The sequence below is a fragment of the Podarcis gaigeae genome, assembly GCF_964106915.1.
Source record: "Podarcis gaigeae genome assembly, chromosome: 12".
Lineage (NCBI taxonomy): Eukaryota > Metazoa > Chordata > Lepidosauria > Squamata > Lacertidae > Podarcis > Podarcis gaigeae.
In genome coordinates this window covers 2695425-2722013 of record NC_139688.1, presented here as the reverse complement: position 1 = coordinate 2722013, position 26589 = coordinate 2695425, and the positions used below count along the sequence as shown (strand labels likewise).

At 47.9% G+C, this 26589-nt stretch overlaps 2 protein-coding genes across 9 annotated transcripts in view; both read right to left on the bottom strand.

Annotated features, from left to right (window-relative positions):
* LOC310827678 (uncharacterized protein) overlaps positions 1-26589 on the bottom strand; it is a 244131-nt gene that overhangs the window by 133462 nt on the left and 84080 nt on the right. Inside the window, exon 1 of one of the 8 annotated variants that reach the window (XM_083703968.1) lies at positions 14196-14347. The exons of 5 other annotated variants lie outside the window; for them this stretch is intronic. The gene's annotated coding sequence lies outside the window, so the exon portion shown is untranslated. Of the gene's footprint in view, positions 1-549; positions 843-10444; positions 10926-14195; positions 14348-26589 lie in introns of those variants that run through there. 2 more of the 8 variants (XM_083703970.1, XM_083703962.1) reach the window with 2 other exon arrangements.
* The window catches only part of LOC310827769 (uncharacterized protein), a 174871-nt gene that overhangs the window by 65751 nt on the left and 82531 nt on the right, over positions 1-26589 (bottom strand). The window lies entirely within an intron of this gene.

Sequence of the window (26589 nt, the reverse complement as noted above, 5' to 3'; positions counted from 1 at the left end):
AAGGGCCATCTAGTCCAACCCCCTTTGTTGGCCTCCCCACAAGTTGGATCCATGCAGAAACAAGGTCCTTAGTTGCACAACCCTCCCTTTCCTGGTAAGGTAAAGGTAAAGGGACCCTTGACTGTTAGGTCCAGTCGCAGACAACTCTGGGGTTGCAGCGCTCATCTTGCTTTATTGGCCGAGGGAGCCGGCGCACAGCTTCCGGGTTATGTGGCCAGCAGGACTAAGCCGCTTCTGGTGAACCAGAGCAGCGCATGGAAATGCCATTTACCTTCCCGCCAGAGTGGTACCTATTTATCTACTTGCACTTTGAAGTGCTTTTGAACTGCTAGGTTGGCAGGAGCAGGGACCGAGCAACGGGAGCTCACCCCGTCGCAGGGATTTGAACCGCCGACCTTCTGATCGGCAAGTCCTAGGCTCTGTGGTTTAACCCACAGCGCCACCTGCGTCCCTTACCTGGTATCTGGTATCTGGTATCTTTCCTGGTATCTGGACCCAAAATGTATCTATGGAAGCCGGATGGCTTCATACAGCAGGGATTGACATCACGGGGGATCTGTTCTCCCCCCTGAGCTTTTGGGAAAGAGGTTGTCAGCAGGGCCTCCATCTTGACCTCAGATATGGGGGCTCTTGGCAGTAGAGGAAGGTTTCCCTCAACACTGAGCCACAACCAGCCTCAATTTATATGAGATTAGGAGAGATGAAGCCTTCTGGAGCAAAAGCAGTCGACCCAGCTGGAGGGCCCTGAGATGTTTGGGTGAAGGGCGGTGTACAAACAACAACCGCAATAAATATTATCTTCCATTTTTGTGCATTGTGGCAGCAGCAGGGCCATTCTCTGAGGGAACATGAAGGAGGAAATTCTGTGTATTCAGAGGGTGGAAGAGCTGACAGGAATTTGCCTCCCGGTATAAATGTGTTGGGATGCAGGTGGCGCTGTGGGTTAAAGCCTCAGCGCCTAGGACTTGCCGATCGAAAGGTCGACGGTTCGAATCCCTGCGGCGGGGTGCGCTCCCGCTGCTCGGTCCCAGCGCCTGCCAACCTAGCAGTTCGAAAGCACCTCCGGGTGCAAGTAGATAAATAGGGACCACTTACCAGCGGGAAGGTAAACGGCGTTTCCGTGTGCGGCTCTGGCTCACCAGAGCAGCGATGTCACGCTGGCCACGTGACCCGGAAGTGTCTCCGGACAGCGCTGGCCCCTGGCCTCTTAAGTGAGATGGGCGCACAACCCCAGAGTCTGTCAAGACTGGCCTGTACGGGCAGGGGTACCTTTACCTTTACCTTTATAAATGTGTTAGGGCCGTCCCCTTGAGGCATCTGATCAAGATCTGTATTATGAGGCATCTGATCAAGATCTGTATTTTAAAATGACCTTAAAAAATATATATTTGCAGGTGCTTGTGTGTTTTTATGCCAGGCAGAAGACCAGCTGGCTAAAAAGACTTTGGCAGATGTTTATTCTCCTGGACAAAGGCCCCCTTGATTTATTTATAGCAGGAGCCAAAATTCTCAAAGTTGTAAAAAGGAAATTACAGGCTGGGAGCAAAGGTTACTAGGTTACTGACCCTACAGAATACAATCAAGCTGCAAAAGCACTAATTAAGAGTTGGTAAATAGTAAGAATTATTGTGCCTCCCATTAAAACTTGAGCCACATTTTCCTAAGGTTAAAGGGCAAAGAGTTTTTAGAAACAGCAGCTGGCTAGGGAAAGAGGCTTCTCTCTGAAGCTTCTCTCTATTCACCCAGTGCTTTTCAAGCTGCACTGGCTCCCGGTGGAGTACAGGGTCAGATTTAAGGTGCTGCTTTTGACCTTTAAAGCCCTTCACGGCCTGGGACCCTCGTACCTACGGGACCGCCTCTCCTGGCATGCCCCAGGCCTCAAGGTCCATAAATAGCAACACCCTAGTGGTCCCGGGCCCTAAGGAAGTTAGACTGGCTTCAACCAGAGCCAGGGCCTTTTCAACTCTGGCTCCGGCCTGGTGGAACGCTCTGCCTCATGAGACCAGGGCCGTGTGGGATCTGATTTCTTTCCGCAGGGCCTGTAAGACAGAGTTGTTCTGCCTGGCCTTTGGCTCGGAGCCAATTTGATTCCCTCCCTCCCTCTCCCTCCCCGCCCTCTCTCTTTTTTCCTTCTCCTCCTGTGATGAGGCTACATTTTAATATTTTAATGTTCAATTATTTTAATGTTGTATTTTATTTTTGTTTTTAAGTTGTAATCATTCTTCTTGTTTTTATTATTGTTTGTAAGCCGCCCTTGGCTGGGGAGGGCGGGGTATAAATAAAAAAATATTATTATTATTATTATTATTATTATTATTATTATTATTATGAAGCTGCTTTGAAGCTTCAGAGAACTTAGAGAACTTAGAGAACTTAGCTTAGCTTTTACTAAGTTCCTTCTAAAAATCTATATATGTTATGTATGAAATATATTGGCTTAAATGTAAGTATGCCAAGGAATTAGAAAGTAAGAAATGTTAGATTCTTATGTTAGATTCTTATTTCATTGATGGTGTGTGAGAATGTGAACCCAAGATCTCTGATCTCTGTTTAAGACAGAATGAGCATCTGTTTTAACCATCTGTTTTGGAGGGCAAGAGGGCAAAAGGTGAAATGTTAATTAAGGTGCCTTGTTGAGGCAAATGTAAGATATATGGCTACTTGTTTGCCATTTATAGATAGAAGGAAATATAGCTCTTTGTCTTCCATAAAAGGTAATAGGAAATGGGTGTATCTTTTATGATTGGTTCTAGCAAACAGCCAATAGGAATTTCAACCAGGCTGATTGGACAGAGGCAGCCAAAGGAGGAGCAAGGGGGCTGGGCTGAGGAAATAGAAGTGCTGGCCATCAGGGCTGGAGGGGGCAGAGCTTTTGGTAACCATATACCACTGTGCCTATCATTTATTTGTCTGACAAATAAATTATTATTTTAATTTCTCTATTGCTGCATTGAATATTTCATTCCAGCTAAGCGTTAACCACAAGCAGGGTGCTACATTTTATGGTGCCTCTGTGACTCGGATAAGTGGTCTGCTGGAACGCAGCCCCTTCGCCCTAGCGGGCAGGGTACAAGAGGGAGGACCACTAACTGCTTACCCAGCGCGCACTGGAACATTTTTCCAGGGGAACACAGAAGTCTCGTCTGTCTGATACCCTGCTCACTGGCGGCGACGGACCGGGGGTAACCAGAGAAATAAACAGGGAACCAGCTACGGGTAAGTGCACAAAGGGATTTGAGGCCCTCCAATTAATTGGGAGGAAGAGAAGTCTTGATCAAACTTCTGCGTCTCAGTAAGGGAGAACTGAGTACGCTAGGTGGTTGGGTACATCAGATGGTGGTCTGGTGGAGGGAAAAGGGAAAGATTGGGAGGTAGAGTGTGGTGAAGTATCCAGCGCATTGTATGTGTGAGAAAGTACAATCTGTAGCTGACCTGAGTGTGGAGTGGGCAGTACTTCGGTTCCCAGTAAGGCGACTTCACCTGGGCAAGGACTCCCACGAAGCGGGTGTGTGAGTGACTGAGTGGATACTTCACAGGGCCATACAATGGAAGTTGGAGGTTCAAAGGGGGAAAATACACCTCTTGAATGTATGTTAAATAATTTTAAGAAAGCCTTCTCAGGAGCATATGGAGTCAAAATGACGCCAGAGCGCTTGAGAACGTTATGTGAATTAGCCTGGCCGAAACAAAATACTGGATGGCCACCTCAGGGAAGTTTTGATATAAATTTAGCAAGCAAACTTTGGTCTAACATCACCAAAGAAACTGGAGGGTGCCCAGAACAATTTTCTTTCTTTCTTTTTTAAATAATTTTTATTAACTGGCCGATCACATCAAATTAAATCACATAAATCACATCATATAAATTCCGAATTACAAAGCCAATTTTTTTAAATTTTGTTGGGGAAACCCATACTTCAAGATCCAAAGGGGGATTCAGATCATCTTCTTATTACTGCATTAATGTCCAAATCAGTCCCAATCAGTCCAAACAAAGTTCATAATTCTATTCAGTCTTATCTTGGTGTTGCCACATCATATCTTGTTCGTATAATTTCTCTTTTTTCTTTACGATCTCTTCTGTTAGTCTCCTTAAGCCGATAGCAAGTGTAATAATCCTGTGTGGATTTCCCGTTCCTCCACTAAGTCCAGATGGTTTCCATATATCTCCTTCGTAGATAACATCACTTTTTCCATCGTAAATTTTGGCATTTGTCGCTCCTAAGTCCCACCGAGAAGTTGATTCACGATATGTAAACAACTCTGTTTCTCTCTTTCTCCTCCCAGACCCAAGAGCTCCCACAATACCTCACAAAATGGCGACGGCATTTCCGAGTGCGACACTCCAAAACTCTTAGCTTTCCAGCTTCATCTTGAAACATTGCTTTGGATCGAAAGTTTATCTCCACACAGCCTTAAATCCACAGCTTAAGTCCTTAATTTCTGACTCATTAGGGGAGGGGGATTCTTGTTAAGTCACATAAAAAGGTAAAGGCAGGTTCCCCCCCCCCTCAGTCATTTGTCATACCGTATCTTGACGTTCTTCTCGTATTTTATTGTTGTCTTGTTATCAGAGATCTCTTCTGTCAGCAGCATTTACTCCCCTTTTTCCTTGATGTATGTGCAATTAATCACGTCAAAATTGTTTCTTTTAAAGATCATTGCAACCAGCGGCGCGAATCGGGGATGGCGTCGAGGAGTGCCGAAAATCCCACAGGAGGGCTTTGTGCCTAGTGCCCCCACCCCCACAAATTCGGGGGTGGTATAGGGCACAGCAGGCAAGGGCCGTCCCCCCCCCATAATCCTGGGGGGGGGTTAAGGAGGCTAATTACCCCCATCATAGCCTCCAAATTACCTCGTGTGGGTCGGAGAGATGTTATTGTCAGCCATCTTCCGATGCGCCGCCTAGTGGCCCCCGCCCAGAACAATTTTCATATATAGACTCTTGGCTGAGCACATTAAATAATAATCCTCCATAGATAAGGGAATGCAAAGTCCAACGATGCAAATTATTGGCTGTAAAAGCCGAAGCTAGGAAAGGAATCTTGCCAAATAAACTCAAACCCATTTTTGAGGGACCAGAGGAAGAGGTGCTTCCACCTCCACCCTATGCTCCACATCGAGGGGAGCCTAATCCAAACACTCCACCAGTTGTAACCCCAAGGCAAGAAAGTGGAATGAATAATGGGGGTGGAGTCACAGAGCTTGATTCCTTGATAGATTATGATAAATATCTTCAGGAGGCATTGGAGTCCTATAATAAAGCCCAAGCAGAAGTGGTTATTCCACATGTGAGTCCCAGTAGAACTCCATCTACAGTCTCCTTTAGTGGAACAACTGATTGCCCACCCCAAACCCCTGTACATCCGAGTCCTAGAGAATTATTACAGAAGTTACAGGGAGACCTTGATCGGTCAGCAAGCAATACAGCCAGGCGTATAAAGCTGCTAAAAGAACGCCTTGGGACAGATACCATCCCCTATGATTTGAGGCCCCTAGAGCAAAGCGAAGAGAAAGATCACGTAGTAGCCCCTCTTAGAAGAGTATTTGATGCACTTGAGGAGCCTGTGCTGGTTAACGGGCAACCCGGACCACGGCCACCTCGAACTTCGACCCTCCAGTACATTCCATTCACAACTACGGATCTGATGAATTGGAAAACACACACCCCGTCTTTCGCAGAAAAAACCTCAGGCTATGATGGACTTGGTGACTTCAATAGTAAATACTCATAGTCCTACTTGGACAGATTGCCGCCAGCTCCTGAATACTCTGTTCACCACTGAGGAAAGGAGAGACATAATTGAAAAGGCACAGATATATTTGCATGAGCAGGCCAGAGTGGGAAATATTTTTAATATTGATCGTCATCTTCAGGACAACTTTCCCTTGGAAGATCCTAATTGGGATCCAAACAATGCAATTCACCTGGCCAGACTTACCACCTACCACCAGACGCTTGTGCAAGGTATCCGCAGGGCATGCCAGAAGCCCACTAATATGTCTAAAGTCTCAGAAGTAGAACAGAAACCAAATGAGAGTCCGGGAGACTTTTTAGAGAGGCTGCAGGAAGCCTATTGTATATGGACTCCTTTTGACCCTGAAGCCCCTGAAAACAGCAGAATGATTACTGCTACTTTTGTAGCCTAGTGCGCTTCTGACATTCGTAAGAAAATTCAGAAATCAGAAGGATGGGAAGGGATGCTGATGAGCCAAATTATGGCCATTGCACGCCGAGTTTATCGGAATAGGGATGAGGCTGAGAAACAAGAGAAGAAGTGGCAGAAGGAAAAGATGGTAATGCTAGCCACAGCAGTGAAGCAAGACTACCGCCCCTTAAATGGAGGGAGAGGGCGGGGAAGGAATCCACCACTGGGAAGGAATCAATGTGCGAATTGCAAGGAGGGTCATTGGAAGCGGGAGTGTCCTGAACCCCTGAGGTTGGAAGAAGTACGCCCAGGCCCAGGCCCAGGCTCCGGCCCAAGAAACCAGGGACGGGGACGGGGAATGATCCGAGATGGAAGATATCAGAGACCTGGACAAGGACGGAGTAGAGACAATTTCATTAGACTCGCAGAGGAGGATTTTACCCAAGACTAGGAACGACCGGACTCCATAAAGTTAGGCTTCCAGGAGCCCACGGTCACGATTCAATTAGGGAGCCATTTAATAGACTTTATGATTGATACTGGGGCTGAATACTCAGTACTCCCAGAACTATTGCAGAAAAAGGCATCCAAAAGTGTAGTCATTAAAAGTGCCACTGGTCAGTCAGCTAAGAGGTCTTTCCTCCTTTGGAATGCCAGATTGGGGGACATCGTTTAACCCATCAGTTTTTGTATATACCTGAGTGTCCAATACATCTCTTAGGTAGAGACATGCTGTCCAAATTGCAGGCCCAAATCACCTTCACTCCTCGAGGTCCAGAAATGAAACTGCCATCAAAGGCAGCAGGAATAATTACCCTCTCAGTACCTAAGGAACAATCATGGCGCCTAATGTCAGCCCTGCAAGTCCAACCCCCATTGGATACAGAATTAAACAAGCTCCTCCGAATCCTACAGGTGCCACCAGGAGTTTGGGCCGAAAATAGCCCACCAGGAATGGCTAAGAATATAGCTCCAATTGTAGTAACCCTAAAACCTATGGCTACCCCTGTATCTGTAAAGCAATATCCTTTACCCCGGCGAGGGCATCCAGAAACATTTGGACCGCCTATTAAAATATGGTCTGCTTAAGCCCTGCCAATCAGAATGGAACACACCCCTTTTGCCTGTTCGGAAACCTGGAACAGATGAATACAGGCCAGTACAGGACTTGAGGCTCGTAAACCAGGCTATCGAGACCTTGCACCCAAATGTACCAAACCCATATACCTTGCTGAGTTTGATCCCACCAGAAGCAACATTTTTTACTGTATTGGACTTGAAAGATGCATTCTTCTGTTGCCGGCTGGCACCACAGAGCCAACCTATATTTGCCTTCCAGTGGGAAGACCCTTTGACAGGAACAAAAGGCCAGCTAACCTGGACAAGATTGCCCCAGGGATTCAAAAATTCCCCAACTTTATTTGGCACTGCCTTGGCGAAGTATCTAACAAGTTACCCCTCAATACCTGGAGAAAAGGTGGTTCTGCAATATGTAGATGACCTTATACTAGCGGCAAAGGATTTTGATACCTGTAAAGAAGGGACAGAGGAAATGCTCCACTTGCTCTGGGAAGCTGGCTACCGAGTTTCCCAGAAAAAGGCACAGTTATGTTTAGAAAAGGTCAAATATTTGGGCTTTGACATCTCACACCAACAACGAGCATTGAGACCAGAGAGGAAAGAAGCTATTTGCCTTATCAAGGAACCTACCACAAGGAAACAACTCAGAGGATTCCTGGGAACAGCAGGGTTTTGTAGACTATGGATACCTGATTTCAGCAGTCTGGCCAAGCCCTTACATGAAAGCACCTGAGGTGCAGAAAAGGACACATTTGTATGGGGACCTGAGCAGCAACAAGCCTTTTTAGTTATCAAACAACAACTTATGGAGGCCCCAGCCCTTGGACTGCCTAATTCGGAAAAACCGTTTAAGCTGTATGTACATGAACAGAATGGGATTGCAGCGGCAGTCCTGACCCAGAGATTAGGAAATTGGAACCGTCCAGTAGCCTATTTGTCTAAACAATTGGACTCAGTAGCAAAAGGATGGCCTCCATGCCTAAGGGCAGTAGCGGCCACTGCAAGTCTTGTCAAAGAAGCTGATAAATTTACCTTCGGCCAGACGATGTATGTGAATGTACCTCATGCTGTTCTGACACTCATGGAATATAAGGGTAGTTATTCGTTAATGAACCCAAGGATGGCTAGATACCAAGGCCTATTGTATGAAAATCCCAGGATTCATCTACGAGTAGTGAATATGCTCAATCCAGCAACTTTGCTGCCCCTACCAGAGGTAGATGATGAAGAATCACATGATTGTCTCCAAATAATGGATGAAGTTTATTCCAGTAGACCCGATCTGAAAGATGAACCATTGAAAAATCCAGATGTTGTATATTATACTGATGGTAGCAGTTACCTGCATGAAGGTGCCAGACGAGCAGGATATGCTGTGGTCACCAATGAGGAAGTTGTGGAAGCTGAAGCTTTGCCTGCTGGCACCTCAGCACAAAAAGCTGAACTTATAGGTTTAACTAGAGCTCTGCAATTGGCAGCCGGATGTAAGGCAAACATCTATACTGATTCTAAATATGCCTTCTTAACCCTGCATGCACATGGAGCTCTATGGAAAGAAAGAGGTCTAATCGGAGCCCACGGGAAGGCCTTGAAATATGGACCTGAAGTAGAAATCCTGTTGGAAGCAGTATGGGCTCCAGAACAGATTGCTGTAATGCACTGCAAAGGTCATGGACGAGGAAGGGATCCAATAACCAGAGGAAATCATGCTGCTGACAAAGCAGCCCGAGAGGCAGCCCAGAAGCCTGTGGGAGGATTTATAGCAGCCCTCATACCAGAGGTAGTTCCAGAATAAGTTTAACCTCACTATACCCCAGAAGAGAGGAAGTGGGCTGAACAGGAAGGAGCGGTTGTGAAGGACGGTTGGATGATCCTGCCGGACAATAGGATTTATGTACCTCATCATCTAGCAGGCACAATTGTAAGGAATTATCATGAAACTACTCACCTTGGCAGTACTGCAACCAGAGAGAGTCTCAGTCGGAAGTTGTATATTATTAATCTATCACAATTAGCAACTTGCATTTCACAGAAATGTGTTCTTTGTGCTAAAAACAATCCCAGGCAGGGACCGGTACAACCTCCTGGAATTCAGCATGTGGGATACGTCCCCATGGAAAGCCTAATTGTGGACTTCACAGAGCTGGTCCCTTCTAAGGGATTCAAGTATCTCCTTGTGTTTGTAGATACTCTTACGGGATGGGTTGAAGCTTTTCCCACCCGAACTGAAAAGGCACGAGAGGTAACTAAGAGACTCCTCACTGAATTGATCCCGAGGTTTGGATTACCTAGATGCATTGGAAGTGAGAATGGGCCAGCATTCATTGATCAAGTAGTACAAGAAGTATGTCGAGTCCTACAAGTGAAATGGAGACTGCATGCAGCATATAGGCCTCAGAGTTCAGGGAAAACTGAAAGAATGAATCGGACTCTGAAAACCCAATTGGCAAAATTAACCCAGGAAACGGGATTGGGATGGGTAGATGTGTTACCCATAACACTGTTTCGTGTTCGGTGTGCACCCACAAAAAGACTTAAGTTGTCACCTTTTGAGCTCCTGTATGGGAGGCCGCCCTCCTTTGTTCAGGATATTCCAGCTGACCTTAAACAAATAGGAGACCATGTGACACAGGGACAAGTGCAATCTCTCTCCCGTGTTTTTGTTTCTCTTAACAGGTGGGCCCTCGAGCGCACGCCGTGCAGCATTGCCGAGCTGATTCATCAGTTCCAGGCTGGCGATAGCGTATGGGTGAAAGAGTGGAAACGTGATCCACTTGCACCAAAGTGGCGTGGGCCTTACACCGTCTTGCTCTCTACTCCAACAGCGGTGAAGGTAGCTGAGGTGACCCCCTGCATTCATCACTCTCGTTTGAAGAAGTCCGAAGGCAGTTGGACGTGCAAAGGTGATCCCTCTAATCTTTTTAAACTCTCTCCAAAAACCCCTGTATCTAGCCCTACGGGGAACGGGCTAGGTCACGGGCAACATTAGATGACCGGCCTGCTGCAGCCACAACCTGGAAGCTGGCTGACCTGCGCACGCCTGAAGCTTGAGGAGCATCTGAACCAGCGATTGTGAACAGGAAGATTCTCTTATACAATTGATTGACTGCCCACCAACAGGCCCTTTGGCCAGGCTAGCTGGGGCCGGTGGGAGTTGTAGTTTGGCAACATCTTTTGCGCCAAAAATCCCCCCCGCCTGCCCCAGGGAAAGGAACCTTTTGAACTCCTCATGATGAACTCCCCTCACAAATCTTATTTATTTGACTGGCCAAAGGCTCATCCAATGCTGCTCTGGAGGGAAACATTTTGAACCTGTTGGACATTAATAGACAGGACATTAAATTGTTTTTATATGCAACAACAGCCGCAAGAGTATTATTGGCCCAGAAAGGGAAGCAAGAAGAAATATCGACAAAAGAAAAATGGCAGACAAAGTTAATGGACTACGCAGAGTTGGATAAGATGACAGGAAGGATTCAAAACCTGCAGGACCAGAGATTCACAGAAGATTGCAATAAATATGTGAACTATTTGAAGAGCAACTGTAATCAACAAATTACACTAGTAGGACTACAAAAGGTTTTGTAAGGAGGAATATATGAAATATTGCAAAGAAGATAAAAAAGAGAGAGATTAGTTATGATACTTAAAAGTAATAGTGAAAGTAAGAAATGTAAATTAAGTGAAAAAGATTGGAAAATTTTCAGATGTGATTGACAAAAAAAACTGTATAAGATATAAAAGTATGTTTTATAATTGTTGAAAATGATATATATATATATATATATATATATATATATATATATATATTTGCTTTCGTAGATTTTCACGGGTACAGGAATGCAGGTTTTGGTGTCCTCGGGTGTCTTCCCGTGTAAAAGTTGGGGTGTCTAGGCGACGTTTCGACGAGGTCTCACTCGTCATCTTCAGGCTGGTGCTTTCGGCTTCTTGTTACTGGAACAGAGCGGGATCTCAATGTTTGAGTTCCTATAAATACTGTAGAGGGGGTGTGGTGTCTAGCCTCCAATGTTCTGGGCAGAGAGGAAGAAGAAAAGGCACACTAGCCTGGGAACTTCCTCTCTGCCCAGAACATTGGAGGCTAGACACCACACCCCCTCTACAGTATTTATAGGAACTCAAACATTGAGATCCCGCTCTGTTCCAGTAACAAGAAGCCGAAAGCACCAGCCTGAAGATGACGAGTGAGACCTCGTCGAAACGTCGCCTAGACACCCCAACTTTTACACGGGAAGACACCCGAGGACACCAAAACCTCCATATATATATATATATATATAATAATAATTTTTATTTATACCCTGCCCTCCCCAGCCAAGGCCAGGCTCAGAGCGGCTTACAAGCAATAATAAAAACAAGTTGAATGATTACAACTTAAAACAAAATTAAAATACAACATTAAAATATTAAAATGTAGCCTCCTTGCAGGAGGAGAAGGAAAAGAAAGAGAGGGAGGGAATCAAATTGGCTCCAAGCCAAAGGCCAGGCGGAACAACTCTGTCTTACAGGCCCTGCGGAAAGAAATCAGATCCCGCAGGGCCCTGGTCTCATGAGGCAGAGCGTTCCACCAGGCCGGAGCCAGAGTTGAAAAGGCCCTGGCTCTGGTCGAAGCCAATCTAACTTCCTTAGGGCCCGGGACCACTAGGGTGTTGCTATTTATGGACCTTGAGGCTCTCCGTGGGGCAGACCGGGAGAGGCGGTCCCGTAGGTACGAGGGTCCCAGGCCGTGAAGGGCTTTAAAGGTCAAAAGCAGCACCTTGAACCTGACCCTGTACTCCACCGGGAGCCAGTGCAGCTTGAAAAGCACTGGGTGAATATGCTCCCATGGCAGAGACCCCGTGAGGAGCCTCGCTGCAGCATTCTGTACCCGCTGGAGTTTCTGGGACAGCTTCAAGGGCAGCCCCGCATAGAGCGAATTACAGTAGTCAAGTCTGGAGGTGACCATCGCATGGATCACTGTGGCCAAGTCAGGGCGGGAAAGGTAGGGGACCAACTGCTTGATGCGGCGAAGGTGGAAAAATGTCGCCTTGGCTGTTGCTGTAACCTGCGCCTCCATGGAAAGGGAGGCGTCAAGGATTACACCCAAACTCTTAACGGAAGGCAATGGCACTATTTGGGCCCCCACAAGAGAAGGGAGTTGGTCCCTCATCCCCATGCCATCCCGACCTAGCCATAGGACCTCTGTCTTTGAAGGATTTAGTTTCAATCGGCTCCCACGAAACCATCCAGCCACAGCTTCCAAGCATCTGGTCAGTGTGTCCAGGGCCGAGTCGGTGTGGCCATCCATCAGCAGATAGAGCTGAGTGTCATCAGCATATTGGTGACAGCCCAGCCCAAAGCTCTGGACAATCTGGGCAAGGGGGCGCAAAAAGATGTTAAAAAGAATCGGGGAGAGGATTGCGCCCTGCGGCACTCCACACACCAAGGAGTGGCGCGACGACATTTCCCTCCCTAGTGCCACCCTCTGTCCCCGACCAGAGATAAAAGAGCACAGCCAGTTACGGGCTATGCCCTGTATCCCCACGTCTGCGAGGCGGTGGTCCAGAAGATCATGATCAACCATGTCAAAGGCTGCTGACAAATCTAAAAGGATCAGCAGTCCTGACCCGCCTCGATCCAGTTGTCCACGGAGATCATCTGTTAGGGCAACCAGAGCCATCTCAGTCCCAAAACCAGGACGGAAACCGGATTTCTATATGAGATAGAAATCAATGGAAAGTGTAAGGAGCCGTGTGACAGACTGGCTACAATGTCATCAGTTACATGAAATGTTTAAAACAGACAGGAAAAATGTTTTTGGGGACCAAAGCTCACAATCTGAAAAGAAACTTCTATAAAACAAAGAGAAACTTTTATCCAAAATGTATAATTTGTTATTAGACTGGGAAACAAAAGACAAGCTTGTCAAAGTCTCAGCGACACACTGGGCAATAGATATAGGACACAATATAGATTTTAACCTCTGGGGAAAACTCTGGAAAAGTGACTTGAAGATTACAGCATGTTATTCTTTGAAGGAGAACTACCTGGAAATGATTGACAGATGGTACTTTACTCCGAGTAGATGTGCTAAGATGTATATGACAGAATCACATAACTGCTGGAGATGCAATGAGGTAGAGGGAACATTGTTTAATATGTGGCGGACTTGTAAAAGGGTAAAAGAGTATTGGGAAATTATTCATAATGAATTGGGAAAAAATTGTTTACAAGCACTTTCCCAAAAAAACCTAGAGTGCTTTCTGTTGGGGATAATTCAGACGGAAATTCCCAGGCGTCAAAAAAGGTTATTTATGCATGCTACTACTGCGGACCGTGTTTTCTTAGCCCCCAAATGGAAAATGAGCGAGATCTCAAACAAAGAAGAACGGCAACTGAAGTTGACAGAATACGCACAGCTTGCAGACTTAACATACAGAATAAGAGAACAAGAAGAACATATGTTTAGAGAAGATAGGAAAATGTTTATTGAATGTATGGGAAATAATTGTGTACAGCTGAAAATGCTGGCAGCATTAAGATACCATAAATTCAACAGTGTAAATTAGTTTTAATGGCTGTAATAATGGAATACTGATTGGTATAGTTTTTGTAAAATATGCAGGGATTTATGATATGCAGTAGGAACCGTGGAAAGAGAAGAAGGGAAGTCATTGCTATTTTAAGGATGTAAAATGAGTATTTTAAATCGTAAAACAGAAAATTTAATAAAAATTATATAAAAACAGAAAGAGGTGAATCCTTGGCATGGATTGTGCCCCCCCTTTCCCCCTCCCTTTTAGAGCATCACCCAGGAGGGCAGACTTTGCCTCCAACCACCAACCGCCCCTACAAAACCAAGTGCAGAAGGCCCATTGTGGCATCTGCAAAATATTTTTCCACCCTCCATTTCCTCCTGCAAGAGGGATCCCCACCTCTGCTTAATTCCAGCAGAACAGTTTTCACTACCTTGACTTCTGCTGGGCAGTTTTCTCAGCCTGGAGGTGTTCCTGGTCTGGCTCTTTCTCTCTGCAACTTCAGGCAGCCTCTGACTCTCCCCGTCCCTCTCAGAGCTCTGAGTCTGATGCAGGCTTTGAGTGCACAGTAATAGCGGAAAGTTTGACATACGCTCAGCAGTGGAAACTGAAAGTGTTTTCTTCTCAGTTGATTCATCCAGTTACCCATCCATAAAAGGGGGCCAAAAGAGCCCGGCTGATGGATCAGGCAAAAGACGGACCTGGCAAGCAGGTGCCCCGACAGGGAGCTCACAAGCAAGACGTAAGCACAATGGCCTCATCCACTCTTGTGATTCTCAGCAACTGGGGAATTCAGAGGCACACTGAGCATCGCCAGAATGCCTAGCAGACCAGAGTAACATGGGAACTATGTATAAGGCAGCCTTATACAGAGTCAGACCATGTGCCATAGACTCATTACTGCCCTTGATTGGGACACTAGACTTCAGTGGAGGCAGCCTCAAACAGCCTTAGCCTTTTTTGCTGCTGCATCACACTGTGGGCTCATGTGAAGCTTGCGGTCTGCTAAGGAAGGAACTGATTGACCGTCTCCTCACAACAGAAGAAAGCCAGTTGCTACCGGGATGCCATTCCCTTCCAGATGCCAGAGCACAGCTGGAATACTGTGTCCAGTCCTGGGCGCCACAGTTTAAGAAGGATGTTGACAAGCTGGAAGGTGGGCAGAGGAGGGCAACCAAGATGATGAAGGGTCTGGAGACCAAGCCTTGGGAGGAACAGCTGATGAGGTTGGGGATGTTTAGCCTGGAAAAGAGGAGACTGAGAGGAGATAGGAGAGCCATCTTCAAATATCGGAAGGGCTGTCCCATGGGAGGAAGAACAAGCTTGTTTCCTCCTTCTCTGGAGGGGAGGACTCAAACCAAGGGCTTCAGGTTATGAGAAAGGAGGTTCTGACTAAGCATCAGGAAGAACTTTCTGACAGTAAGAGCAGTTTGACCGTGGAACGGTCTCCCTCGGAAGGTGGTGCTCCTTCCCTGGAGGTTTTTAAGCAGAGGTTGGAGGGCCATCTATCATGGATGCTTGAGCTGAGTTTCCTGCATTGCAGGCGGTTGGGCTAGATGACCTTTGGGGTGTCTCTTCCAACTCCACGATTCTATGACTCAGCTTTCTACTCTCCTTTCTGTTAAATGACCCAAGAGCAAATTGCCCTCCCTTTCTTGGGACTTACCACTGTGGCTTTCAGCTAGTTACGCCTGTGCAGTATGGCCTGAGATCAGGACACTTTCCCCAGGCTAAGCTTGCCTGGTGCACACTGGAAAATTCAAGATTTCCTGCCAAACCACACAGGAGAACCACTAGCCCCACCAGATGGGGCACCATCTGTTAAAGAAAATTCTGGGTTGAGAGACTACTCAGCAGCCCAGCTCGTTGGGGTACCAGTCCCCCGTGGGTCCCTGCGGTCAGTAAAAGAAGGAAATTCCAGCCAAGCAATTTGGAGCAAAACATCAGCCAGTAGACTTAGGTCCTTTATTGTTGCACAACAGGTTCAACAGCAGCAGCAAGTGAAGCCTGAACAAAGGGCGACATTGACTTTTAGGAGTTCCCACCATATCCCAGAATACAGTTCAGACACCATCATCAATACATCATTGCTACATCACTAAAACATCAGAAAGGGGAGGGTTATACCCGATTAACATAAACAGACATGTTGGGGCAAGTCACCAAGAACAGGTTTAACATAGGCTAACACCTCTTAATTGCCCACCATCCAAAGTATAATTCCCTTGGTATCTAGATCCCAAATTGGTGATGGGATTCAGCTCTCCTTGGCTAACAATAAGCTCTGGGCATTTCCTGGGAAGGGAGGAGTGTATGTGTCTGAGGGATTAACACACTCCATATATATGCATGTGAAATAAGGTTTGTGTGCAGCATAAACAAAACATAGCATTTGAAATGAAATTGCGAGATCTTTGCTGCGCTGTTGTGCAAAGAGGAGAGAAACTGCTATTTTGTTTTGCATTTAAGGTTGAGCAGAAGATAGATACGAGTGATATGAAAAATTCCTGCCTATCGGGGTTTCCCACACTAGGCAGGGTGTTATTTCTAACAGTGCAAATTCTCAGAAATGGTCCACAGCACACAGCCTTCGCTGTTTACTCCCATAGTTTCCCTGCAGCTTTCTCTGCCTTCCTTGTCCTCCTGAGCAGGGAGAGCCTTCTGAAATCTCAATCAGGGATAGTCCGACCACGAGGTGGGAGAATGCGTGTTCTCAAAGAGCCCCTGTTTTCCAGGGACAGCCCAGGAATTGCATAAGCCATCCCAGTTTCTGATTTCATAGAATCATAGAATCATAGAATCATAGAGTTGGAAGAGACCACAAGGGCCATGGAGTCCAACCCCCTGCCAAGCAGGAAACACCATCAGAGCACTCCTGACATATGGTTGTCAAGCCTCTGCTTAAAGACCTCCAAAGAAGGAGACTCCACCACACACCTTGGCAGCAAATTCCACTGTCAAACAGCTCTTACTGTCAGGAAGTTCTTCCTAATGTTTAGGTGGAATCTTTTTTCTTGTAGTTTGGAACCATTGCTCCGTGTCCGCTTCTCTGGAGCAGCAGAAAACAACCTTTCTCCCTCCTCTATGTGACATCCTTTTATATATTTGAACATGGCTATCATATCACCCCTTAACCTCCTCTTCTCCAGGCTAAACATGCCCAGCTCCCTTAGCCGTTCTTCATAAGGCATCGTTTCCAGGCCTTTGACCATTTTGGTTGCCCTCCTCTGGACACGTTCTAGTTTGTCAGTGTCCTTCTTGAACTGTGGTGCCCAGAACTGGACACAGTACTCCAGGTGAGGTCTGACCAGAGCAGAATACAGTGGCACTATTACTTCCCTTGATCTAGATGCAATACTCCTATTGATGCAGCCCAGAATTGCATTGGCTTTTTTAGCTGCCGCGTCACACTGTTGGCTCATGTCAAGTTTGTGGTCAACCAAGACTCCTAGATCCTTTTCACATGTACTGCTCTCAAGCCAGGTGTCCCCCATCTTGTATTTGTGCCTCTCATTTTTTTTGCCCAAGTGCAATACTTTACATTTCTCCCTATTAAAATTCATCTTGTTTGTTTTGGCCCAGTTCTCTAATCTGTCAAGGTCGTTTTGAAGTGTGATCCTGTCCTCTGGGGTGTTAGCCACCCCTCCCAGTTTGGTGTCATCTGCAAATTTGATCAGGATGCCCTTGAGTCCATCATCCAAGTTGTTGATAAACATGTTGAATAAGACCGGGCCCAAGACAGAACCCTGTGGCACCCCACTAGTCACTCTTCTCCAGGATGAAGAGGAACCATTGATGAGCACCCTTTGGGTTCGGTCAGTCAGCCAGTTACAAATCCACTGAGTGGTAGCATAGTCAAGACCGCATTTTACCAGCTTCTTTACAAGAATATCATGGGGCACCTTGTCAAATGCCTTGCTGAAATCAAAGTAGGCTACATCCACTGTGTTCCCTTCATCTACCAGGCTTGTAATTCTGTCAAAAAATGAGATCAGGTTAGTCTGACACGACTTATTTTTCAGAAATCCATGCTGACTATTGGTGATCACAGCATTCCTTTCTAGGTGCTCACAAACTGTTTGCTTAATGATCTGCTCCAGAATCTTCCCTGGTATTGATGTCAGACTGACTGGGCGGTAATTATTTGGGTCCTCTCTTTTCCCCTTTTTGAAAATAGGGACAACATTTGCCCTCCTCCAGTCTGCCGGGACTGTTCTCCAGGAATTCTCAAAGATGACTGCCAGTGGTTCTGAGATCACATCTGCCAGTTCTATTAATACTCTTGGATGCAGTTCAAAAACCAAGTATTCTTGTACTATCTCCTTAGTTATTCTGGGCCGTGTTTCCTCTGCTGAATCATTTGCTCCAAATTCTTCAGGTCGGGCATTGTTTTCTTTATCGGAGAAGACTGAGGCAAAGAAGGCATTGAGGAGTTCAGCCCTTTCTGTGTCCCCTGTTTGCATTTCACCATTGTTATGTACTGAGTCGAATAGGATCCAAACTGCAGCAGTCTGATTGGTCCTAGAACAATAGGATCCAAAAGGCAGCAGTCTGATTGGTCCTAGAACAATAGGATTCAGAATGCAGCAGTCGGATTGGTCCTAGAACAATGCAGCAGTATGATTGGTTGGCAGGAACCACCCAATCATGCTCCAGATTTAAGTGAATCCACAACCTGATTGGCTTACAGTAGAATTCCGGAATTAGCCAATCATGTGCAGCCCATTGTGTAAATAATGTATATAAAGCAGATACCTTGAGGGGACTTTCATTCATTCCTCCTCACCACTATGAGCTGAATAAAGAGCATGAAATCACTTTGCGACTCTGAGTATATTTCACTGGCGACGAGGATGGGATCCCGCTGAGCTGACTGCCACACACAGCACCGCAGCACCGCCACCTGCCGCACCGCTGCCTCGCACCGTGTATCCAGGCTTCAGCTCCGGGACACAAGGAACTCAGAATGGCAACCGACAGCAGCTTCTCGCCGTTCAACCCAGCAACGGGAGACTGGGAAGCGTACGCCTCCCGTTTCACTTTCCTCCTAGAAGCCAAAGGGGTCACCAATGAAGAAGACGCCAAGAAGAGGGCGATATTCTTCAGCGTCTGCGGAGAGGAGACGTTTGAAATCGCCCGGGCTCTCCTTGCGCCTGAAGACGTCGCTACTGTTCCATACAAAACAATAATGGAACAGCTGAAGGGGCACTTTTCGCCGCAACCCTCAGTGGTGGCTCGTCGAAATGCCTTCTATGCAAAGCGGCAAGCCCCTGGGGAAACCATAACTGGGTTTGTGACCTCTCTCCGCCAAGCCGCCCGGTTCTGCAACTTCTCAGAGCTGGAGAACATGCTTCGTGACCGCCTCGTCGGTGGCCTGAGGGAGGAGAAACTGCAACAACGACTCTACGCTAAGAAGGACCTAACGTTCCAGGTCGCTCTGGAGGAGGCCCTGGCAACGGAAGCTGCCAAGAGGTCGACGCAAGAGGCACGGCCGAGCCTGCCATCCCAACCGAGGGTCCACCACGAAGACCTCACTGACGACTCAGGATCTGACAGGGAGGAGGTGCACCGAGTACAGCAGCGCACTCAAGCAGCCCACATACCACAGCTGCCTCGACGAGAAGGAGGGAACTGCGCAAGCTGCGGGGAAACTCACGAGAGGAGGACCTGCCGTTTCCGCAATGCAGAGTGCAGACAGTGCAGAAAATTGGGACACATCGCCCGGGTGTGTCGGGCTCGGCCCACCCGACGCCAGGCATCAGATGACCAATCCAAGAGCCCCAGGTCCCGGGGCCCAACGCACCAAGGCAACTCGACGGAGCTCACGGACTTCCAGGTATACCAGTTGCCCTACCCCAACATAGAGAAAATTTATGTAGAGGTACGGATAGAGGGAGCCCCATGCCGCATGGAGCTTGACACGGGTTCAAATCTATCCATAATCTCGGCAAGGACCTTAAGGAAACTGTGTCCTACTGGGGGTCCCAAACTCAGGCCGGCCCCATTCACCCTCTGGGACTTCCAGAAACGTAAGGTCCCCACAATGGGGGTGGGGACCTTCAGGGTGCAATACCGAGGGCGGACGCGGCAACTGGACTTGCTTGTGGTCAAGGGCCCCTACATTAGCTTACTGGGATTGGCATGGTTTGGACCACTGGGACTAGCCATCACCGGAGTGAACCACACTACCTTACAAGTGGATGTGGACGCTATATGCAAGGAATTTCCAGGGGTTTTCGATGGGAAATTGGGACAGTATACGGGCCCCCCCATTGCTCTACAGCTTGACCCCGCAGTACGACCAGTCAGGCTCAAGGCCCGCCGGGTCCCGTTCGCCCTGAAACCACGTATAGACGAGGAATTGGACCGGCTAGTGGAGCAAGGAGTGCTGGAGCCGGTGCCTAATGCCCCCTGGGAAACCCCAATCGTCACACCCGTCAAGCCTAATGGTTCGGTCCGCATCTGCGCAGACTACAAATGTACTATAAACAAGGCCCTCACGGCCCATGCATACCCAGTGCCAGTGGTCAGCCATGTCCTTGCTACCCTGGCTGGGTCGAAAATTTTTGGCAAGCTGGACTTGGCCCAAGCATATCAACAGCTGCCAGTAGATGAGGCCACAGCAGAGGCACAGACGATTGTGACGCACAGAGGAGCGTTCAGGGTAAAGCGGCTGCAATTCGGTGTCAGCGTGGCACCAGGCATATTCCAGAATCTAATGGACTCGCTCCTTAAAGGGATTCCTGGCGTCACCCCCTTCTTCGATGATGTGTTGATTGCCGGGCCCACACCAGAGGAGTTTGAGGACCGCCTCCGCACCGTTCTGCACCGTTTCCAGACAGCGGGTCTCAAGGTGAAGCGGGAAAAATGTCTACTAGGAGTGCCTCAGGTGGACTTTCTGGGATTTATGGTGGACGCAGAAGGGGTCCACCCGACTGGGGACAAGGTACGGGCCATTTGTGATGCCCCAGCGCCCAAGAGCAAGACTGAACTTCAGGCCTTCTTGGGACTATTGAACTTTTACCATTCCTTCCTTCCCCACAAGGCGGCGGTAGCGGAGCCCCTACACAGACTCCTGGACAAGCGGGCCCCTTGGGTGTGGGGCCAGCGCCAGGAGGCCGCATTCCAGGCAGTCAAGGACTTGCTTGTCTCAAACTCGGTCTTGGCACACTTTGATGAGAGGCTGCCGGTGGTGCTAGCATGCGACGCCTCGCCCTATGGCATTGGCGCTGTCCTGGGACACCAACTCCCGGATGGGAGAGAGGTACCGGTGGCATACTTTTCCCAGACACTCAACGCAACCGAGCGGAACTACTCACAAATCGACAAGGAGGGTCTGGCAATTGTGAAGGGAGTAAAAAAATTCCATGATTTCTTGTACGGGCGGCCCTTCACCGTGGTGACTGACCACAAACCATTGCTTGGCTTGTTTGCCCCCGAAAAGCAGACCCCCCAAGTGCTGTCTCCTCGTGTCCTCAGGTGGTCAATTTTCCTTGCCAGCTACCAGTATGCGCTGATTCACCGCCCGGGGAAGGCGATGGGCCATGCGGACGCCCTCAGCAGGCTACCACTACCGGAAACAGGCCCCGACCCAGCACCTGCACAAGAGGTTATGAGCCTGGAGCTGCTTCCCGACCGCCCCATTCAGGCACAAGAAGTTGCACACCACTCCAAGAAAGATAGGGTCATCTCCCGGGTCCTGGACTGGGTGTGGAGGGGATGGCCCAGCAGCAGGCCTGGGCCAGAATTCGCTGGCTACACAACCCGCAAACATGAACTGTCGGCCCACAAGGGGTGCCTTTTATGGGGAAGCAGGGTCGTTGTTCCCCAGCCCCTCCGCAAAAGGGTCCTCACAGCCCTACATGAGACACACCCAGGGGTAGTAAGAATGAAGGCCCTTGCCAGGAGTTATGTGTGGTGGCCGGGGATCGACGGAGAGATAGAGGCCTGGGTCAAACACTGCCAGGCCTGCCAAGAATCCCGCCCAGATCCCCCAAGGGCCCCAGTCCAGTCCTGGGAGTCCGCCCGAGCACCATGGTCACGCCTGCATGTGGACTTCGCTGGCCCCTTTCAGGGGAAAACATTCTTCATAGTGGTGGACTCCTACACCAAATGGCTGGAAGTCGCACTGGTACCGTCCACTTCTACGTCCGCAGCCATCCGGGTACTACGCAGGCTGTTTGCAACCCACGGGCTCCCTGACACTCTCGTCTCAGACAACGGGACTGCATTTACGTCAGGAGAATTCCAAACCTTCACAGCGCAGAACGCCATCCGCCACATCCGTTCGGCGCCATTCCACCCTGCCACCAATGGCCAAGCAGAACGCATGGTGCGGACCACCAAGGACACCCTTCGCCGCATGACGCAAGGGGATTGGGAGTACCGCCTTGCCACATTCCTCCTAGCACAGCACAGCACCCCCAGCTCAACGACTGGCCGGAGCCCCGCTGAACTACTAATGGGTCGGCGCCTTGCAATCAGATTGGACCGCCTTCACCCCGATAGAGCTCAGGATGAGGTAGTGGTGGGGGAAGGCAGGAACCCCCGGACCTTCGAGGCCCAGGACCCAGTGTACGCAAAGAATTTTGGGGCAGGCCCAGCATGGGTACCCGCCACAGTCACCAGGGTCACTGGCCCTGTGTCGTACGAGGTGCTAACGGATGGAGGGCAATGCTGGCGCCGCCACTGCGACCAGATACGGCGACGATTCCCGGGAGAAACCCAGGAGGAGGAAAGGGCAGAGGAGTCCCAAGGGAACAGTGGGGCAGTGAGGCCCATAGAACAGCAGGGGCCAGCAGGAGAGGCAGAATCAGTAAATACAGAGAGGACCCGTGAGGCCGAAAGGACACCGGAACCAGAACCACGACTGAGCGAGCCGGTTGCGCCAGACCAAACAGCCCCATCACAGCCAGCATCCTTGGAACACGAGCCAGAACCTGAACACCGGACCAGGGAACACCACAGGCCGCAACGGACACGTAGGCCGCCAGCGTACCTTGAGGACTATGAATGCGACCTCCCGGGCAGGACTGGAACTTAGAGGGGAGGGGTGTTATGTACTGAGTCGAATAGGATCCAAACTGCAGCAGTCTGATTGGTCCTAGAACAATAGGATCCAAAAGGCAGCAGTCTGATTGGTCCTAGAACAATAGGATTCAGAATGCAGCAGTCGGATTGGTCCTAGAACAATGCAGCAGTATGATTGGTTGGCAGGAACCACCCAATCATGCTCCAGATTTAAGTGAATCCACAACCTGATTGGCTTACAGTAGAATTCCGGAATTAGCCAATCATGTGCAGCCCATTGTGTAAATAATGTATATAAAGCAGATACCTTGAGGGGACTTTCATTCATTCCTCCTCACCACTATGAGCTGAATAAAGAGCATGAAATCACTTTGCGACTCTGAGTATATTTCAACCATCTTCTCCTCTGAGTGACCCCACTGTTTCTTTGTTCTTCCTTTTGCTACGAACATACACATAAAAGCCTTTTTTGTTGCTTTTAACCTCTCTAGCAAGCCTGAGTTCATTCTGTGCTTTTCTGACTTTGTGTCTACACGTGCTGGCTATTTGTTTGAATTCCTCTTTGGGCCGAGATGACTGGCAGAATCCGAGACCTGGGAGAGGAGAGGGTTGAAGAAGATTGGAAGAAATTCAAGATTTATTTACAAAAACATTGTAATTTGGCTTAATGTTAAGAAGGATGCTAGATCATAAATAATTTGGCACCACTAAATTAGATGGAGATATGAAGACAAGCTAGATTTAGGAAAATATAAATTTTTGGATAATTATCAGACCATATTTAAAATTTTGGGATTTGAACTTAGGGTATCCGAAACTAGAGAAACAACATGGGAAAGCTAGATAATAAAAAGGGAAACAAGGTGATAAATTGCTGGAAAAACTTTATTGTGATGAAAGTGGGAACGGGAGATGTGAGGGAGTCCAAAGAAGTTTTGAAAATATGTTAAGATATATGTGATACTGTTCTTCTTTTGTGCACCGTATCTAAAAAAATGTCAATAAAATATTTATAAAAAAAATAAAAAATATTTGAGGGGGTCATCTCCCCCCCAAAGTTGGGAAAAAAAATGAATTCCTCTTTGGTGGTTTCCCCCCTTTTCCATTTTTTGTACACATCCTTTTTTAATCTTAACTCAGTTAAAAGTTCTTTAGATAGCCACCCTGGCTTCTTTAGGCACCTTCCATTTTTCCGTCTCATTGGTATTGCCTGAAGTTGTGCTTTTACTATCTCCCTCTTAACAAACTCCCAGCCATCATGAACTCCCCTTCCTTTTAGTATTACTGTCCATGGGATCTCACCCAGCACTTCCCTAAGTTTTATGAAGTCGGCTTTCTTAAAGTCAAGAAATTGAGTCCTAGTATGCTTGGCTGCTCCTTTCCGCTGTATAGTAAACTTCAGAAGAGCATGATCACTCACGCCTAATGATCCTTCCACTTCTACCCCACTAACCAGGTCGTCGACATTGGTTAGGACCAGAACTAAAATGGCTGTTCCTCTTGTTGCTTCTCCCACTTTCTGGACAATGAAGTTGTCTGCAAGGCCAGTGAGGAATCTGTTTGACCTTATGCTCTTGGCTGAGTTTGACATCCAACAAATATCCGGGTAATTGAAGTCCCCCATTACTACTATCTCCCTTCCTTTTGCATGCTTGGCCATCTGTTCCAGGAAGGCATCATCTATGTCCTCCGTTTGGCTTGGGGATATATAGTAAACTCCCACAATGAGGTCCCTGTTATTCATCTCTCCCTTAATTTTGACCCAAATGCTCTCACTTTGGCTTTGAGGTTCTAAATCTTGGATCTCTTCACAGGTATACACATCCCTGACATATAACGCCACTCCTCCTCCTTTCTTGTCTTGTCTGTTTCTCTGAAATAGATTGTAACCCTCCATTATTACATTCCAGTCGTGGGACTTATCCCACCAGGTTTCAGTGATGCCTATTATGTCATATTTAGTTTGCTGTACCAAGAGCTCAAGCTCATCTTGTTTATTTCCCATGCTTTGCGCATTAGTGTACAGACATTGAAGTCCATTAATCATTCCCCTGTGTCTCTTATTTAGGGATTTTTTCCTCCCACCACTAGGTCTGCGTGCTGTTTGCTCCATTTGGTCTATGACATTTGGATGATCATGTTCATCAATTGATAGACTCCTACCTTCATGAGCACTGTCTTCCTCCCCCACATTAGTCAGTTTAAAGCCCTCCTGATGAGGTTTCTGAGATTTTTGGCAAGAACATTCCTCCCAACCGTTGTGAGGTGCAGCCCATCGCTTGCTAGAAGTCCATCTTCAAGAAACTGCAGTCCGTGATCTAAGAATCCAAACCGTTCCTGTTTACACCATTTGCGAAGCCAGCTGTTCACTTCCACTATTTTTCCCTCTCTCCCTGGGCCACGTCGTTCAACTGGGAGGACAGATGAGATGACAATTTGTGCATTTAATTGCTTCAATTTCCTGTCCAGAGCCTCGTAGTCTCTTTTGATCTTCTGGAGGCTATTGCTTGCAGTGTCATTGGTTCCCACATGAACCAAGAGGAAGGGGTATTTGTCAGTGGGTTTTATGATTCCTTGTAGTCGTTCAGTTACATCTTGGATCTTAGCCCCGGGGAGACAGCACACTTCCCGAGACATCTTGTCAGGCCCGTAGATCACTGCTTCTGTTCCCCTCAGTAGGGAATCCCCTATCACCACTACACGCCTCCTCTTAGGTTTGGTCGGGGTTCTTCCGTGATCTGTCCATTCCAAGGTCGCCTGCACATTCCCTGAGGACTGACTTTGCTGCTCGTCTTCATATACCTGATCGACTGTAACGAGGGAGAGATCCTCAAATGGAGTCTGCTCTTCGTCTTCCATTCTAGGGGAGAGGACCTCAAAGCGATTGTGTGTTTCTAAACAATCAGAGCGAACCCTGGGCCTCCTACTTCTTTGAGTCATATCCATATATCTGGCTCCTGTGTTGGTGAACTAGCCTCCTTCTCAGGGGAGTCCCTTGTCTCCTCCTTGGTGGAGACGGTGTGCTCTGTTGCTTCCAAGAAGAGATCCAGCTCTCTAATTCTTTGGAGCGTAGCCACACGTTCCTCCAGTTGCTGGACTTTGTCTTTTAAGAGGGCAATCAACATGCAATTGCTGCAGGTAAAGCTGCCTGCAACCTTTGGCAAGATGGCAAACATTGTGCAGGAACCGCAGGCGACTGCAGCTGTTCCCTCACTCTCCATCTTGAGAACGTGTCGTTGGGGCTGGCTACAGTGGTCCTCCATCATAAGAAGCGTGCAGACAGGACAAGTAACTCCCCCCAAAAAAACCCTAGGTCTCCCCCAACAAACGTTTGAGACTAGCTCCCCTAAATCTAAAGATAGATTAAATTGCGCACGCCGCCAGGCGCGCGCCGCTGCCCTACAAGCTCTGATAAGCTCCTCCCACAGCTAATCACCTACCTCAACAGAAACCCTGCCCCCTCTGACCTTTGCACAGGGAGAGCAGCTAATCAGCCACAAGAAACACACACAGGAGAAAACCCTTTTTGCTCCTTCTTCAGCCGCTGCCCTACAAGCTCTGATCCTGGAAACTTTGATCCTGGAATGCCCCGGTTTTCCTTTTCCTCCCATCAAAATATCGGAGAACAATTAAAAGTGGTGTGTGTAGGTGCAAAAATGGACTCCTGCTTATCCTGAAAATAAAATTCCTGCACCAAATGGAGGAAATGGTGATGGTGGCTCACAAAGCCCCTCCTATAATTTTGAAGGAAAAGGTCACCAATCCCCTTTCCATTCTGTAATTGCAATGCTTCAGTG